The sequence below is a fragment of the Venturia canescens genome, chromosome 4, assembly GCF_019457755.1.
Source record: "Venturia canescens isolate UGA chromosome 4, ASM1945775v1, whole genome shotgun sequence".
NCBI classification, from domain to species: domain Eukaryota; kingdom Metazoa; phylum Arthropoda; class Insecta; order Hymenoptera; family Ichneumonidae; genus Venturia; species Venturia canescens.
In genome coordinates, this window is record NC_057424.1 from 11,411,861 (window position 1) to 11,431,377 (window position 19,517).

The following is a 19,517-nucleotide window of genomic DNA, read 5'->3' on the forward strand; positions in this document are numbered from 1 at the left end:
GCTACTAAACTTGTACATCCACATACACGCTGTTATGGAGACAAGTGTATAGCTCTTATTGCACTCGAAACTCTAGTAAGTTGACCGGTCTATATATTCGTGCGCTCGCTCTCTCTCTCTCTCTCTCTCTCTCTCTCTCTCTCTCTCTCTCTCTCTCTCTCTCTCTTGCACGGGGAACAGTACTAGCTTCCGGGAATACCTTTGCAAACTATTACTCCACCAAAGCTATCGTCGAATAACTCTCTTTTCTCTTGGATTGCAAGTGGAACAAAGCAAGCCAGTTCACCGATGCGCGCCCCGTGTGTATAAAAGTCTTGTTTTGTAAGTTGTCGCATCAAGCTTCAATGTTTGTAACTATCTTACCACGCGATTTCGAATTCCCAGCGACGTTTATTCCGTATGAACAGATATAGAGGGATCCTCGTCGGAAAAATATTTTTTTAAAAAAGCACCAAATTCTCAGTAGGACTCAAGCCTGCACTGTGAAGGACAAGAGCTGAGGCATCGGAGTCGAAACTTTACTCAGTTCATTATTGAAAAAGTAAATAGAACTTGATTGTTCTAAAAAAACGAAAAGTGCATGAGGAAGGCTGGGAGAACTAGAAAGATTCTTGAATCCAGCTTTCCTGTTACTTATTTTTGTATCTCCGCTACAAGTTTTTCAGTCACCGAGCTAGACCAGATACTATGAAAATAGTAACAAGCACGATAATAGCATTGAGTAGAGCAGAATGGAAACGTTACAATGTTGCGAAATAGTAACGATGAAAATATCGAAAAGAATATCCAAGAGGGAAAATCGGGTTTCATTATATTTTCGCATAGTAAAATATTGCAGTATTTCGAATTCGACGGATATAGTGACGTCTGGCATTTGTGTCATGCGAAGATCAGGTGTCATATATTTCCACGGATTAATAAACCGTTTCACCTTTGCTTACCTTTTACGCTAGATATAACTCATGGAGTGCATTGCATACTACAAATTGTCAAAAACACGCTTGTATATTCGTCGAATCTACGTGTGCGTGCGTCCCTGCGTCCGTGCGTGTCTGTTTGCATTCGTACGTGTGCATATAAGCTTAAAGTAAAATCAATACCCAATACATCCCCAAGCTCGGCTTGCTGTCGCTCACTTGTCGACGCGCTATCTCATTGCTTTTATCTCGATCGTATATGGGCGCAGCGATATACAAATCCACACATGCATACGCGCGGACACACGAATATTCGGTACATCACATGTCGTATATGCGCGGAGGTCGTTTTTCTCACGCTCCCTCCCCTTCGCTGTATCCGATTATCGCTCGCATTTCTGCATATCCGTCAATGCGTGTTATTTCGGAAAAACGAAACTGAGCCAGGCACCAAAACGTCCATGAGAAATAAGAGTTTTTGCTTTTTACTTTTCTTTAAAATCCTCGGTGCTCGAAATCGTTCGGGCTCACAAGAACGAAATGGATATGGCCACGTGAGCCAAACAAAGAATCTCCGGCAACCAAGGTCGTTGACGTATCGAACTTTTCAGGAGAAGAAGTTTGGCCATGAGGGTTTCAACTCGGTGGATTTTCTCGTCTCAAACTCTCATCCTCGATCCTTCAACTTCAGCGTTCCTTAGAAAATGCAATTTTTACTGCACTCGCCTCACTCGTGCCTCTTGCAATGGTATTCTTTGCATGCCAAACTTGTGAGATTGCGTTGCTCTCTCGTTTGAAACTCCATAACTGCTAACGCGAGTGATCTCGGAGCTTCGTGTGTATCGAAAGATGCTGGAAATGAGAGACGACACGACGATTAAGGGGGTTTTGTCCAAGGGCGCGTAGCTCGTATGTGGTTGCATGCGTGAAATACGTCGGACGGAAGTCCTGATGAGCAGAAAGACGTATTCAGATTCCAATTGGATGTCGCCTCGCGTACGAGGCCGCTGAGGTCGTCCGCCTTTTCTTTAATCGACGGTTTCTTACCCTCAAAAGACCCACTGCTTTTTCGTGGGGGGTTACGAAATTCAATCACTCTCAGTGCGCCATCGAAAGTCTAATATTCTCGTGAATGAATGCGGGATTCAATCTCAGCCTACAGAGCGTTACAAAATGTAAAATTGTTGGAAAGGAAAAGTAAGAATCACTCTTCCAATGCAAACAGAGAAGGGAAAGAATTTTTAGCATTTCTAGATGCAGATTTACGTCGGATTTTAATTATTGCACCTAATTGGCTTCCTCTCATGCTGCAATGACGTGCCATTAAGAAATATGGGTAAGCATTTTTCTGTCGACAATTGTGCAATCTAATTTTACTTGGTACCGACAACTCGAGCTTGATTTTTGGGACATCCGATACATGCATAAATTTTATTTCTTCGATCGAAACTGCCGCTGCCACCCGCTAATAACTCAATCTTCGAGCATTCGTAATTCGATTTCTTCACCCTCTGAAAGAGTTTCTGATTCATTATACGTATAGTTTCGTAGTCGTTAATCGATTTTCGTGCGTTCGCTTCTTCCTGCGGATTGGAGAGATGCGAGTTAACCTTCTACATCGCAAATGATTTCAGGCTTTCTGTTTCGTGTTATAGCTTCGAAGACATTTACGAATTCGTCGAATAAGCCGCTTTTCGAACGCGCTGCAGATAACGGCGCGGAGACTGATAAACTGAGGAGGCGAATGCAAGGGTGTAGGGCAGTGGGCTTGCGTCTGGAGTTGCCACCCGATATCTCGTCAAACGTTTGATTGTGTACGGTCGTTATCGGTCGTGGGCGTCGTGAACTGAAACCGAATATTGTGCAGTTACAGGCACGTGGCCCCGCCGTGAGACGCCCCTTTCCGTCCCAATGTCATCAACCAACAATCTACACGCTCAATAAAAACCGTGTCCTGTCTTATGTTCGATTGGTGATTGGCAGCCTGCGAATGCTCACTTCCTTGGTCACGTTTTCCCGAATCTTTGTTTCCACACTTTTTCTATTTCAATTTAAAAAAAAAAAAAAAACAAAAGTCGATTGGAATCTTCAAATTTTTTCAAATAATTTCTTGAACAATAGTTTTTGAATAAAAATCCATTTTTCATTCACAAGGGATTGGATTTAGTGACTCGAGACGACTCAATAAGCATGCAGAGAACTTTTAAATTTTCGAAATCTCTTTTGTGTAAGTTCTGCTTCGTTGGAAAGTTAATAGCAGACGAAAAATCATGCCAAAAAATATTTGATTATGCACATAGGCGTTATGAAAAATTAATATCCTCTCATCTAGCCTCAAAGATACAATGAAAAAGATTATTATCGACTCAAGTGCTTTGCTTCTCACAGGATTTGAATCAGAAAAAGTATGAATGAGGGGTAGACAGTGTTTGAGTTTTCTCAGTGTATTCTTAGATGGGATAAACGAGGGCTTGCTCCTTCGGAATAATGAGAAAACGGAGGAAAGGGAGAAGGAGTAGAAACCGTCTGGACGCAACAAGTGGCTTCTTAGCTCGGACTTTCTTACGCAGAATGTTCAACAAGTTGCTGGGCTTTGCTGGAGTGCCCGCTGATGTCTCGATGAACAGGACAGGAGTGACGTATATATCGATGCTCATAAGAAAGAGTTCTTGTTTTATCACGTTCCAATGGCGGAGGTCGTTTCAAAAGAGTGTAAATTTACCATCATAACTCCGTTAATTACTAAATTTTATTGGGAGCAAAATTTATTTAGTTTCTAGCCAAACATTGAGGTGTGTGGATTGAAAAAATATTTAACTCGAATCAATAAAAACTTAATTTTTTCTCTTTGTATAGATGTAAAAAATACTTCCCGCATCTCACTAGGAAACACTTTCAGAAGCACTTGGATAATTGATTCTTCAGGATTTTGGAATTATTGATTTACGACAGTTGTCGCGGTTGAGCGCGTTATTTGAGAAAAAACCTGAGACGAGGCTTACTGAATCATAACAAAATAAATGTATCATCTCTGGGGAGACTGACTCTCGATGTTACGAATCCAGGCCTGATCATTTTACCATTAAAGTTCCAAAAAGCGTAAAGAGAAGAAAATCCAAATGTGAGCTGGTTTAAGATCTGCATGTAGGTAAAAAGATCATTATTTTTTAAAGTTTAATTCATTTCATATTCGCGGCCGTTAGAGGGGCTGTGTTAAGGTACAATGAAAGTGACAGACGAGCGAGGAAAATAAAGCAACGAAAATACAAAAATCTTCAACAAAATTGGCACGAATATGCAGTCGACTGTTTGTTAACAGACCGACAAATGTGAAATATATCTGTAGGCTCGAATCAACTGGTTATTCAAAGTGAGTACGTCAGTCGGATGGAAAGGTTCCGAGTAATTCGGGAATAAGGTTGAAAGAAAAAAAGAATTACGGAGAAAAAAGAAGCTTGTGCAACGAGGTTCAATGTGGAAATAAAGCTCGCGTGCCGCAGCAGGGACTATTTCACTTTCTCTATATATCTGCATAGCGTATACACGCGATTAAGAAAGAGAAGAAGAAGGAAAAAAACACGAAACAAAAGCATCGTTTGCTTAGTGAATCCTTTGCCTGAGACTGGAATATCGTGTTCGAGCAACAAGTTGATATCTTATTCCCAAACCGAAAAGTGGCAGATGGTGACTATGGTACTGGTTTCCTTTTCCTTTTTTCTCTCTCCTTTTAGCTTGCGCTATCTCCCAGGTCGCTAAACGGCCTCTTTTCTCCGAGGACTGCGCGTCGGATAAATTTTTCCTAAGGAAACCACCCTCGAGGAAGTATCTCGCCTTCCGTATTTCTTAGCTCAACAGGTCCCCCGCTCCCCTTTCAAGTCTTTCTCAACGAGGGTGGCATCTCCACTTTCTGGATGAATATCACTATAGAGTCAAAGAGCCATTAGACTACGTACCCTGCGGCCCGGAAAATCTTGGGGAAAATCTTAGGAAAGGAGGCACCCCGAGCAAGCTCCCTTTGCAACAGCAAGATTTTCTCTCACCACTGTTTACAATGTACAAGTATATATACATAGCACATCTTTGATGGAACGTTTATCGTCCGCACTCTTTCCGCGCCAGTGGATAAGTAGCCCTATAAAATGCTTCGGGGGTGGTCGCATTGGGATGAGGAAAAAGCTGGTGAAACGGCGTCTTGTAACCTGTTGCAGCGAACCCTTGAGAAAGTGAAGGGACAAGAAGTGACTTTTGCTTGGTGAGTTACAAAAGATAAAGAGAGAGAGAGAGGCTGAGGAGAGGACCTGAGATAAAGAGCTTTCTTACGGGAAGACAACGACGAAATAAGTGTTTTCCCGGCTCTCCCCGTTTCCTCGTCTTCGGTAAATATGTTCCCTCGGGCTCTGGGTGCTCGTCTTCTTACAAGGGTTGAAAAGTCTCTCGAGAGAAAAGCACCACGCGAAGATGCCGCTGTATAGATATGCGCGAGAGCGGAAAGCGTGGATGGGAGAAGAGGCGTTTTAAAGTGAAGCGAGTTTTCAAGATGTTTCCGCGGAGGTTAAAAGACGGAAAAAATTGTTGTGTGCACGACAGGGGCGCGTTGGAGGGTACAATGGTGATCGTCGTAAATATAAGTGTAAGTATACAAAGTGAAGCATCGTACCTACACCGTGAAAATAAGTGGCAGCAGCCTGACAGACTCCTTTCAACGAGAAGTTAATTATTTCGAGATATTTTTTATCAGGAAGCACTTTTCTTCTAGAAGCGATTTTTCTAATCTTCTCATCCCACATTCATCATCGTTTCGCATCGTGTCACACGTGCCATTATGATTGTTAGCATTGAGTATGGCATCGAGCGTGCGGTCGAAGGATATTTCGGTTCGAACTTCCGAAGAATAACTTTCGAGTGGTTAGCTTGTTCATCCACAAAATGCCAAAGTCAAAAACGCCACTGAAAACGTTTCCTGCAGCCGTACTATTACGAGACCCTCATCTCGTCGCTGTGTACTCTTTCTCCAAGTTTTTTCTTCATCCCCCGCACTTCCGAGGAAGCCCGTTAAGCACCGGGTCCTGCGAGTGCGGTCTCCGTTGGACCAACATCCAAAAAGGATCAGTGACACGCGCTCTACCTTTTCCGTATCAATCTTCAGCGGTTGGTAGGAAGTGTCAATCACTTTGGTCACACTCGAACAACCTCCGGCCCCGCAATATTGGCACACTTCCATTTTCCTTCGTGTAAAACAACAAAGGAGCAAGCTTCCGGAAATATCTTCACAATATTATTCACAATAAGCAAGTGATTCGTATGCAAAAGAAGAAAAATGTGGGTGCGAATGAAAATTCTGCGGTCGAATGCACGCCGACAATGAATCGACGTCCCCGGAGACCTCTCATTTCGTCTAAACGTCGGTCTCGTGTGTGGCGCAGTAACCGCACCAAAGAAATTTCCGACCTCCTGAAAATCCACGTCTATCCGTAAGAATCTCGATTTCGGGACCAAGTTTGACCCAAAACACGAGTCCGATGCTCAGACTCGTCGCTTCGGAGGTTAGTTACGCACCACAAATGTAAGGCATATGGACTTGTGGGGAGAAAGTGAAAGAGGCTGCACGAGTTGACGGGGTATCCTCCGACAGATGATCGTCTTTTGCCAATTATATTTGTCTGCAAGCCGGAGTGAAAGGAAAACATCGTAAACTGAGGCGATCGAGATAATAAAGCACGTGGATATAACGTATTGAAATAGAAAATAATAAAGAAAAGAGCAAGAGAAGCGATGAGAAACAGACCAAGAGACAAGATATAGCAACACCCACCCATAATGGGAGGTGAAACCAGCTCTCATCGTCCCACGGGCATAGTAACTCGAGATCTATCTCGTTGATGCCTCTTCTTTCCTCGAACAGCTGCCTCCCCTCTCGCCTGTGCGTTGTCTGTCTGACTGTCTGTCTGTGTCGTTCTTTACTCTCCAGTACTCGCGAGTCTGTGATCTTTTTTTCTCTCTCTTGGTCTCTTGTACGTCCGTGTGGTATGTTTTATTTTTATTTTTTTCCATTTTTAACAGATGTCGGTTTCCTCCGGACACTGTAGACAATGCGACCAAAATAATGGATATTTAATTCATGGAATACGAGACCGTCGTGCGTGCTCGGGCGGCTCAATAATTGTCTTCCCTTTTCTTTATTTTATTTGCTCGTTGATCCATATTCCTTTGCAATCGATCGCAAAATCGTTGAGTTCAGGGAAACATACGAATAGAATCGTCGTGTGGCGCGCACACGATTTTCAGAACGAGCATAATCTGCGATGATGTTTGTATAAACACATCAGCATTACTCTGTCTTGAAACTTGATTGAAAGATAACGATCGTAGCGTCGAGACGCTGGGGAAAATGTGTGTGTTTGCCAGGCCTCGTCGACACAGAGGCATCCTTGAAATATGAAACGCTCGATCGTTTCTTTTAGTTCGACATCTATATATCGCAGCTCTTGTCTTTTTGTGCTTTCGAATTCTAAAACATTTTTACCTTGCCTGCATTCACCTTTGATCGTTTTGTCTCGTAATCGATTCTCTTAATACTTTATAAGTCGAATGGCAGTTTCAAGGAAAATGTAAAAAAGTCTGAGTGTGGAACTTCAATTTCGACACTTTTTCTGACGTCGACGTTTTCCTCTTTGCCTTGTGCTTCGGAAAGAGATTCATCTTGACTCTTGCTCTTTATTTTCTTACCGGAGGTGTCATCGGTCCACGTGAGAATTCTCGCCTCCACTCTTTCGCTTTCTCTCTTTGTACAGAAATTAAAAGATTTAACTGAGTTTACAGCAGAGTCGTTAGCCAGCATTCAACAATCCCCGTGTACTTCGAGGTCCGACGCACACGTGCACAGCGACGTTGGTGTGAGACCCGCGTATATAAACCTCCTTTAGTTTTATCGTTTTCTTTTTTCTTTCTTCTTCTTCTTCTCCTTCTCTTTCCCTTTTACTTTTTATATACTTCAAACTGGAGCTCGAGTATATACACGAGACATGCGACGTACCGGTGATTCCATGGTGTCGGTGTCATTGTGCGCGCGGACACCTGTGGACTTACGAGCCACTTACGATGTCCCTGCTATCTCCACTGTGCGTTAAGAGCATTCGCGTCTGTATGTGACTCTGTGAATATGCGTATATGTATGGAAGCGTGGTTGGGGGTATGTAAAAAAGCTGAAAGAAAAGACGCAGAAGAAGAGCGAGAGATGAGGACGTGACTCGACCCCTTGCGCTTTTCTCAACATTTCCAGACTCTCGGGGCACGCGTTTATCATTATAGCATCAGCTTTCTTGCCCTACCCCCGCCAATTCCCCTTGCCCACTTTTTTCTTACAATTACTTAGAATTACTGTTCAACTATTTCATTTGAATAGAATCGATTTACGATTTCTTGGGCTAAACTATCTCGTCGATCTAGTTTTTATTCTGGCATCGAACTCCAGCTTTTTTTACGCTTTCTTTGCATTCCTTCCTCCAAACTTCGAAACTTCTAAACGTATAATAAATTATGGTTTCTATATAAGTAACGCGAGGAATGTATCCACATACACGCGTATGCGATTGACTTTGCCTTTCCTAGCCGCGTCCTCGGATCAGTCTCATTTAATGTATCGAGATATTAAGCTGGTCCGGACCAGGTGGTGTCCAACCATCACTTTTCAATATCTCTCGACTCTTCCCCGTTTCTTCATTCGCTCCCCTTCGCGCCCTTCTCTCTCTTTTCTATCACTGTAAGTTCCGTACGGAGGAAACATCCGTCCTATAAGACCAGAAGAGGAGAGTGCGGAACACATATCGAGGGGTGAGTCGAAAGGGAAGGGCCTTCTGCCACTTCTCTTGGAGGGTTGCTGCAGGGGGCACTAAAGAGGGATAACTTCGCTACCCCAAGCGAAACCTTGGCCAGTGTGGTTATTATCTAGGGACGACTACCATCTGCCCCATCGCGTCTACCTGCAAAAAAACGTAGCCAAGAAGATCTCGCGCGCCGAGGAAAATCCATCGAGAGAATAAGAGGGAGAGAGAGACGGAGTGGAAGAGGGAACACTCCGCACCTGGACGTTCGCTATATCCAGAGAACTATTACATTGTATATTAGTTAAATGTAAACGTTCGCTTTGTCTTCGGAGTTCTTCGAAATTTCCGCGGAGAATTTACAAGCTCCATTGCGGCATTGAGATCGTTTTTTTATGGGGCAATTTTCATTCGTACATTTACGTAGCTAAATCGATTTCTTAGACATATAATTCTCATCAAAAGTATTATCCGGCGATACTTTCTGTTGCACATTTCTTTTGTCATACTCAACCCAGATGATGAAGTCGCGTATCGTTGTGTTCTTTCCGCCCGTTGGTCGATGAATATTTCATTTTTCTTTTCCTCTTCTATTCGAGGTATGAAGGACTCGATTCGTGGGATCATATGATTGAGATTTGAAGATCGCATCTTCCGGAAAAGACTTCGTCCGAATCCAACATCGTCCCGTCGATAACGCAAGAAAAACAGTTAGTTTTAACGTTGTTCCGGTTTATTAAGTCGTTAAGCCGTTCCGGATAAACGACCATTATTTTCACAACAGGTCAATACAACGGATGGTTTCACACGAAAATCGCACATAACGAGTTGACGCGGAAAACACTTTGGTATTTACCCTAAGAGCAATCATCATTTCGGCCGCTCGGTCTGGCTTCAACGTGATAGTCCTCAAGTTCGTGATCCAATGTTCGACCCCCGGAGATGAATTATTCTAAGAATTCTTCCGCACCCTTCGAAAAACACGCGCACCCGGGCCACCCGCTATTGAGGGCAAATTATATCGCGATGTTCAAATGGAAGTTAGTACAAGCCTGTTACCACAAATGAAAGACAAACGGGAATATGTAAAATTGAAAAAAAAAATCTAGAGAACAAATTGGGAGAGCAAACAAAGATGAGAAACAGAGAGAGAGAGAGAGGGAGAGAGCGGGAGGCGAAGGGAGGGAAGGAGGGAGATTCAGGGATAGAAAAGAGAAACGGAAAAATCAATCGAGCTCCGCATACGCGGTTTCGTAAAATGACCAGCGAGCAGTGGTGGCCGGCGGCGTGGCTCTCTGGCTCTCCGAACTTTGGCGCTCCCTCGTAAATCAATCGTGGCATAGGTGGGCTTGGTCGTTCGTAGGTTCCGTTAATTATTTTTATTCACGGTACGGCGCGCATACGAGCGCGTTCGCGTTTTTCCGCAAAATATACACATGCATGTGTGTACGTGCGAATGTGTACATCTGTGTTCATCTCGCTGTGTGTGCGCTCTCCCGTCGCTCTCTTCTCTCGCTTCCTCTCTCGTAGTTTTTTCTCTTTTACGTATTTCCGACTCGACTCTGTGAGCCTTCCGAGAGTGCGTATTTATACGTGACGCAAGAGAAAGCGTTTGGCTGTGTGAGAAACACGCTTTAACGCTTGTTCGTGTTCTCTCTCGCACGCACACTCACGGACACACGAGCTTGCACAAATATATGTATAATAACACGAATACGCAACCACAAATTTGTTCATATGCGTGTTAAATATCTGCAGGTAGTGTGCGGAGAATGACTGTGGAAAAAAAAAATTCACGAGAGCCGTGTGTGCTGAAACGGACGGGCCTCTCGTCCTTGTCAAATTTGCACTTTTATTCGGTTAGCGGGCCCGTACTCGCCCGCCGAAAAGCTCACGTTTTTTTGTTTTATTTTTATATTTGCGATTGCATTCATCAATATGGCTGTGATATACATTGGAGACGTACACATGCGAGTCTGCAGTCGCGTTCGCATGCTTTTGGAACGTTTATATGCAAGCTGGAGGTAACAGTGGTAGAGACATCCAAGGACCGTTCAATGCTGTTTCCGGGTCGTTCATCTCATATTCATGACTACCTCGACGAGGGTCCGAAGCTTTTCGCCAATAGCGCAAAAGAGCTTGAAACGCTCTCGTCAAGGGGTTGAGGGAGAGGCGAATACATTGTCCCTGAAAGATTCGCGGGAGAGCGCTTCGCCGTGCGGCCCTCCATACGGCTATTAATTAAGAATTCAATCGCACAAATGCACACGCGGCGATGTACAGGAAGGAGATGGACCCGAGGTCAGAGTCCCGATAGTTTAATTGATTTTGAAATAGTTCGCTAACCTTATACACACGCAAACACGATCGGCGTGTACGGAACGTACGATGTTTGTTCAGTCCTGAGCATATTTAATGTCTGTGTGCAAATTAACTCCGCGCGACTACGAAGAGGAACTACGTGTTCCATCGTCGTGTTTCTGCGCTCGCAAGAGCCCGAGATCTATCGAGCAAGAAATAAATTATCCGAGGAAAGGGGTAACGCGCCAAGAATCTCCACGGAGAACCCTCCTTATTGAGGATACGACACCAACCGGTGTTTTCTCCCCAAATGGAAAACCGTCCACCGAGCATGTACGGAATGGGATACAAAAGCTTCCACATCGAACTATTCGTCAAAGTCATCGCTGTATGCGCGAATTAAAAAGCCTCGAAACTCCGCTCCGCACAAAATCTTTGATATTATAAATTGCCTCGTTTGGTCCACACGATTATTAAGTTGGAAGGATTTAGTGCAAAGTTTCCAAAATTAATGGCAACCAGGCTCATTCCGATGCTGTAGTAAACGCGAACAATCTTTTCGTGGCTCGGTGTTCCACGATTCCGAACACACGTGTTTTCAACTCCTTGCCATTCACGAGAGCTCCTCCGAACAAGGGATGCAGCCACCAAGTATAGTTTGCAATCTCGAGAGCATGTGCGAGCGAGAAAAAGAGATGAAAAAAAAGTGAAAGAACGAAGGGATGAAGGAGAAAAGTCTGAGATAGGAACACGCACCCTTTACAACAGAATCTGTGTTAAATCACGCTCGCCTCGGACTCTTGCTCGCCTTCGGAACCTCGTCGAAGTATTTTAGAGCACGAGTTGGATTTACGAGGATGGAATATGTAGCATGCAACTATGCATGCATGCGTATATTCACTAACAACGGAGCAGCGCGAGACTTCAGAAAGAGATAAACAGAGAGGGCGATACGTCCGAGCCTGCAACGAGATATCCACGGATGCACTCGAAAATTTTTTTCGAACCTGTAATGCCTGAGGAAGCGAGGAAATATACAGCAAAGTATTCTGTACGTACACAATACTTGGACGCTGTTCGAAGCTTTTACATTCTGATGGCAAGAGAGAGAGAGAGAGAGAGAGAAGGAGGAGGAGACAGGGCCGGAGGGCGGAAGATTGGCAACGAATGCTCTCAGTTCTGAGAGCTCCCGGATACAAAAGTGCGGAATCTGCTCTTCTGCCTCGCAATTAATATATAGCTATAGTGTCGAAGAGCTTTTCAAAGTGAACTTCCGACTCGGACGATTCAAACTGGACAGCCTCTCGAGCTCTCGTTCTCGTTCTTTATCTTCTTCGAGTACGCCGTGCTTTCCTCTCTCCTTCTCTTACTTCCTCTCCTCTTTCGCTCTCTGTCTCTTACCCTCGCGAATGGGCATATGCGCAAGCAAGAAAGGGGTATGCTGATTATACCCTGTTTTACCTCTCGTCTTTATTCTCGTCATTTCTCTGCTCCACATACGAGCGAGCCGCTAGTTTGCGATTTAATTAGACTACTCAGCATGCGCACGTATACAACGCATTTTATAATGATAGTTTCATTCGTAAATCTCGAACATTTTTCATCGGTAGGGTGATCTGTTATTATATTTTTGTATCGTAAAGAATGGAAACTTGTTGCAAATTCAAAATACAATTAAAACACTCTGCATTTGAGGGTCATTCGGTTTTTACTTTTTTACAGAAATGAAAATTATTTTTGTCACAACCCCAAATTCGATTATTTGCATTCGATGTTGCTTCCCAGTACTTATTTATGATGCTTCGAAAGGGAAGCGAGAATCTACCCTCTTTTTCCACGCCCAAGAAGCCTGACCAGCACGAATTTAGAGTAAATTTTATCCCAATAACCACAATTTCACAGCGTTTTACTCTTTTTGCGAATTTCTCGTGTTCTGGTCGCCTCAATTTTGATACATTTTGTATCACAATGCAGCCCGTGCATTATGCCAAGCATGCACGACCGCGTGTGCTTTTCTCTTTCTTTTGAAGCGTCGTTTAACTCCTGAAGGGTCTAGGAGCTATCGACGTGAACAATTGGACGAGCGATGGAAAGAGAAAATAGTACTTGGCCGAGAAATCATGTGTGTATGCATATTTATGCGAGACACTTGAAGGGGGTGGCTACTCATGCTAACGCTTTTCAAAGTGATGCTTTCTCTTCCTGGTCATTCTCGTATTATTCTCCTACTTGCTGTCGCTGATGCTGCTGCACCGAATACACATCCACCTTCGCACGCATCCTTCTAACTATATCTGTTCTTTCTCCGGGTTACATTTCGCGATGGTACGACGTAATACGTCCTGCCAAAGCGAGAGCACGCATACATTTGCTCCACTGTGTATAGACTGGCGTGTATTCGCTGCCATATTCTATCAACTCCGTTGAGACTCCTATGCACGAGCTCCTCTGCCGATTATTTCGCTGCTCTGCACCCTCTTGTTATAGGTTCCCTCCAGTAAATGCGTCCATGAATTGCACGGGGTCGTTTATGCAAGTTTCAATATTTTTAGTCCTGCAGAACGCTTGTGGATGGGGGCCAAAAACGAGTGCCTGTTTACAGGCGATTATACTTAACAATAGTAGAAGAAGAGGAGGGCAATGGAAGGGGCGAATTAAGCAATGGGAAATTCCTGATTAAATCACAAAGTCAAATTTCTTCTGATTTTTCAGTAGATTCACTTTCCGAGGTCATCGTAACTGGTTTTTGGCACAGAGAGCTGTGAATTCTGATTGGAGCTGTACAAACTTGAGCTCTCTAAATGTAAAAGTCCATGACGAACACATTAGAACAGCCCATACCGGTGCTTCGCTGCCTATCTTTGTGTCTAGAGTATCGAAGTGTGTCTCGTATCAGATGCATCCTGTCCATTATTAGAGGCTTGTCGACTGGTTGGTTATAAATTGCGTTACACAAGATACAGCCGGACCAGTGCATCACGTAACTCTGTCACTCATCGCTATACATATATCTCTTATTCTCTCCTGCAGTGCTACCGACCCAAACCCAATTTATTTTCATTTTATTGGCATTAAAACTGATTACTGCGTTGTCTCGTCTTGTCACGTTCAATTCCTTGGTTCCATGCTACCGGATTTAAGATTTCTTTTACTAATTTTGAGGATGGCAAACGAACTGGACAGTTCTCTTGTTCTGGCTCGGCCAAGTCCCAACATGCAATCTCCGTGTCAGCAAACATTTGAAATAGCCTTGAACTACGAGGCGTTGTTACGAACGCCACAACATTTCGATCTTATTCGCTCGTGCTTCGACCGGCCGACCAGTCATTCGAGAAAAAGGGGATTGGAGCGATGAAGCTTGCATGACATTTGAGTCAAACAAAAAAGTGCGCTCGGCGATGCCATTGGAGAACACGGAGTTATAGAGAAAGAGGATTATACGCAGACTTCAATAATTATCGGCCAGGAGAGAATGAAATAGATTTTAAGGGAGCGCGAGCGGGAGAGAGAAAGAGAGAAAGACGCGTATTTCACTGATGCCTCGTCGAAGAAAGAGAGCAACAAGTACACATTTATATCTTTACATATACGTACAAACGTGTGTATATATTCGTACGCATACATTCCTAGTCTTGTTAGGGGTCTCTGGCGGGAAGTAAAGAGATGATGAGAGAAACGAGTGGGAGGACCGAAGGGAGGTTGCAGCCTCTTCGTCGAGTGAGTTAGTCTGCAAATACAAGTGTTGGAGTCCAGAGAAGCATGAAAGGATGTATACGTATATGAGTTTACGTAAGAGAGAAAGAAAGAGGCGAGAGAGTGCGAGAGAGAATGATGACTGAAAGAGAAAAGGTGGACGAGTGCATATAGCAGGTTACATGGAGGAAGAGGAGATCGAGGGCTCCTCGATCACGCGGGCAACCCCCGTCATTCGAGCACAGCTACACCGAGCTCATGGTTATATCCATCGATCCTATGTGTATACGTATATAAATGGTATTCTGCAAGCAGGATTTGAGCCTAGGGCAAGAGAGAGGCCATGGGGAGAGAGTGCATCGAGAGGGAAAGAGAGTAGAAGAGAAAGCAACCGAAAGGGAGGATGAAAAGTTTGACTGGACGCGGAGTGAAAGCACAATGCAACGCAGGCGTTCCGCATCCTCGGCCTCTCGGGCAAACCACCCCATAATCCGCCGGCATTGTACGACCAATCAATATTGTTTTATATCGCGAATCGTCGAGACGCGACGCTCTTGCTCTCTGTCTCTTTCCGCCTTGCCATCTCTTTCTTTCCCATGATTACGGTGGCCGCTCCTCCCTCTCGATGACCGTTGCATCCGCGTAATGGACTTTGAGGCTTATTTTTTCGTTTTTCATCCTAATTTCCCTTCTGACTTTCCGCCTTTCTGCTCACTTTTTCTCCGGACCAGCGCTAAGCTTCTTTACAATATCGACGGGGCTTCGTACCCTTTTTTGAGAAAAGTTTCCCGAGCGATAGCCTCTGGTATGCTCACATAGTTTTTCAGGGACGCTCGCTTGAGGACGTAAATAAGTTTGTAAATTATTTTCAAATGAAAAAATTCTGGGATAAAAAGATTCTTGAAGAGTAAAAATACCTTTAGCCAAACAGTCCATGCGATGTTATTCAATAAAGCAGCAAATTGACTGATCGATGTTAAACATATCGCTCTTCATTAAAAGTGTCCTTAGTTCAAATTTATTTTTGATGCTCAGTCACCCGAGACGGGCGGCGATGTCTCAACTCCAAGTTTATAAAAACATGGCAACAATATATTTAAACAGCAAATAACGTACTGAATTCAAAGTGAATCAAAGTTGTTAATTACTGAAGTTTCGATCGAGAAAAATTCTCGTTTTCGGTCACCGGTGTTTTCGTTATCAACTCCGTAAGTTATAATTTGAATAATTTTGATAGCCTCACAAACTTTATGGAAGTTTGAGCAAAAACGTGAAAAACACTGACTGAGAGGCAACTATCACGTTTAAGTGGAACACTCTTTGGCTATCTTCTCGAAGAGTTATTTCTCTCAGTTATTATTTAATTCAACAACAAACGTTTGCTTCAGTGAAATAATTATTGGACCGAATGAAACTGCTTCAGTATTACGAAAAATATTGAAAACCTTATTAATATCGTCTGCAATTCTATCCTGTTAATAATGAATTAAGATTTATCAAATTAATTTGGGGAGCACATGAAATTAATTTGATAAATATTCAAACTAGGTGTCTCCGCGTTTTGTTCGCTGTGGGCGCTTCGCGTTCGGTGTGATACCACATTTCTTTTCCTCCTACACGACGGACATACGCGAGAGACAACTGACAGTTATGTTTTCTCGACGCCGACTTCCTCTCTTGATGTGTCTCACCCGAACTCTGGAGAAATCTATGGATCCCCGAGAAAACAATAAAAAAGAAAGGAGAGAGAGGGAGCTCGGCACACATGTATAGCGTCGGCGTTGAAGGCCGAGCCCTGTCGATAACGGATTTATCTTCTCGAGCACGCTCCTTGGACAGGAACCGGAAATCACGTTTGCCGATAATGGAATATCTCCCTCAAGACCCGAAGACAAGTCCCGACGAATGCTTCATGTCACTAGTTTTTTCTGTCCCCAATATCGCTTCTGCTCTCCGGAGTTTCGTGATAACTCTTCTCAAATATCTCGCAGAATCGCCTTTCTCGCAGTTTATCTTTGTATTTTACCGTTGAAGATAAACACTCGAGAAATTATGAGGTAAACATCAACTGTCGAATGTCCACCGAACAATTCCAAAAAAGAACACGAATCTACAATGATCGGATGTTGAAAAATGGATTTTTCAAACTCGACCAATATCTTAGACCACCGACGTGCTCATTTCGTTTTCGTTTCGACGAAGATCAAACGATCCGAACCAAATGCAAAGACTTTCAAGCCCTTTTCTCGAGTTGCCAACGATTCAAAATTTTCTAATCCATTTTTTCTGTACACCGCGCGTCACTGTAACGCGTTCGAATCTCCGTGTTTATGGGAATATTAACGTGAATGCTTTTTGCAAATCAGCATTATGAAGAACTGTGCCATGGAAGATTCCCACGATTCTTCACGATTTACTACTGATTAAACGCAATTACGATGGTAATTGTGACGTCGATAGAAATTAATCTGAGATAATAATTGCAGTTACCGAGATTCGTGTGCATGACTGCAGGTTACATGTTTGTGCCTATCGCCTCGCAAATGTTTCAGTTTCGAAACAGCAAGAGAACGTAACTCTCGCATAACGTTACGTACGCAATCGTATATTCAGCAGGTATTGTTAGAATGGCTGTGTGTGGAAGCGGTGCATTCATGCTGACCAAAGAGAGATGTATAGTCAATAAGATGTATACAAAATTGAATAAAGGACAGATAGGATCGGTCGAGATTGCGAGCAACGAAGGCGAGGAACGAAACGAAAAAAAAACGTGGCAAGAGGGAGGAGAGGGAGGATAATAAGAGCGAAAGAATCCTCTTCCTCTGCTCATCCGCCGATGCTTCCGGTCTTTTGCGTCTTCTTTGCTCGTAATTTCGTCACGAGCTCGTTTACATTCTTTTCCTCTTCTCATTTACTCGGATTTTATATCCGTGCACAATTGTCTCGTGATTGCCGTCAAGCCTCATCGTTACGATCCACCGTGGAGTATCCAATCATCGCGACGAGATAGAGACAGAGAAAGAGAAAGACTCGGAGACCGAAGATCCGGCCCCGTGTTCAATGGCTATGCACGTAGCGCGATGTGTGTCCGGCACATGAGACCGGAACTTGAAAGGAGAACCGATTGAGGCTCGTTCCGGAAGAATCGCTTGCCGATCCCACATTTTATCACATTAAACGAATCCGTACATAGCGAAAAAAACTCTTTCTGTGTTTGTCGGTATGTTTCGCTGCTCGCAATAACCTCCAGAAACAGTTTTAATGAGACTTTGGCAAATATTTTATTAAAAATACTAACTCGTCAAAAGTTTCCGCGTTTATAAACGAGGGTTTTTGTAAACTAACGAACGGGACGGAAAACCTATATACGAACAGATGACTGAAAAAATATGTTCGTTCGAAATCGTTTATTGGTTAAATTTCGTAACAATAATAATCTGATAATCGTAAAAAAATGTTTGAAAAGTTAGTTCGAATAATAACGATCATTATATTTGACAGCGGAACTGACGAACTCGGACGTGCTAATTGAATAAAGTTTTTTAATTAATTTCTTTCCGTTAAACTTCCGAAGCTCCGTGCAGGCTTCATCGCCACGACGTTTCGTCCTCTTTATTTCCAATACATTGATTCGGGCCTTGAGCATTTCGTTGACGAATCGCACAGCGATTTCGGGAAGGGCCAGGAAAAGATGCGTCCTTAAAATGCGTCCATTAATTTTTTTTTTGGAAATTATAATTATTATGAATCTACAGGAAAAGGATGGAAAAAACACTCTGTTCTATTTTACATTTTAAGCGCAATGATCCATGCATATTCTTAAATATGGAAAAAATAGCACGACGAATTGTCGAATTATTTCCGTGTAAATAATTGCCTCCCGTTAAAAAAATTTCTTTAAATTATGTGAGATAAAAATATTGGAGTGTGCGCTGCACAAAGCTTCGTTTCTTCATTTTGAGATTGAATATAATATTTGATTTGCACTCTTATTACAACTGATTTGGGGAAGGTGCACGGGACCAATGATTTGGAGTGCAAGTTATAAAATCAACGTCGCCAATGCCGTAAGATCAAATTTTTTTTGTGGCTATTGAATTCCACGATCGAAAAAAGGGTCAGTTTATTAAAATTTTCAAAGTTGGCCTTTAATCGATAAACTATTAATCACACCGAGGAGAGTGGTCATTAGAATAATTGGGAAGGCTCATGGCCACCGGTGATACGAAATGAAAAAAAAATATCGCGGGATTTTGCATGGAGGTTCAAGTTCGTATGAGTTTTAACACAATACACATGATTTTAATTATGAAATTTAACGTGATTTAACTGAATGAATTGGACGGTGATTTGAGAGGGCGAGCCCATAAAATTTTTGCCGGATAGTTTGGAGCAGCGAATATAATTTCAATAAATATTTTCAATGAACATTCCAACATATTTGCGCGTACTTGCAGCCGGCGTACTGCGCCGAGCGAGTTTTTCCCTCCTTCCCTCATGAACGCTCTCATCGAGCTAATATCCTACCGATGCACATTTGCCACCGCTTTTATCGATTCGGGCTCATCATTCGCCGCGAGAATTATGAAAAAATGGGGGGTGGTGTAAAAAAAAGAATATCGGAAATCGAAGAACGAAGGGGGCGCAAGAGATAAATTTTTTGAAAAAAGATCATTTTAGAAGCACCTTCGCCATATACTCATTCGACGGTCCGTTCTCCCGTGTCGACATCGTCGCCTCTGTCTCTCTTTTGTCTCGTTTTTTTACCAACCTCCCCCCCCCCCCC

General features: G+C 43.2%; 1 protein-coding gene across 4 annotated transcripts in view; it reads right to left on the reverse strand.

Annotated features, from left to right (window-relative positions):
• The window catches only part of pros (prospero), a 130,121-nt gene that overhangs the window by 88,415 nt on the left and 22,189 nt on the right, over positions 1-19,517 (reverse strand). The window lies entirely within an intron of this gene.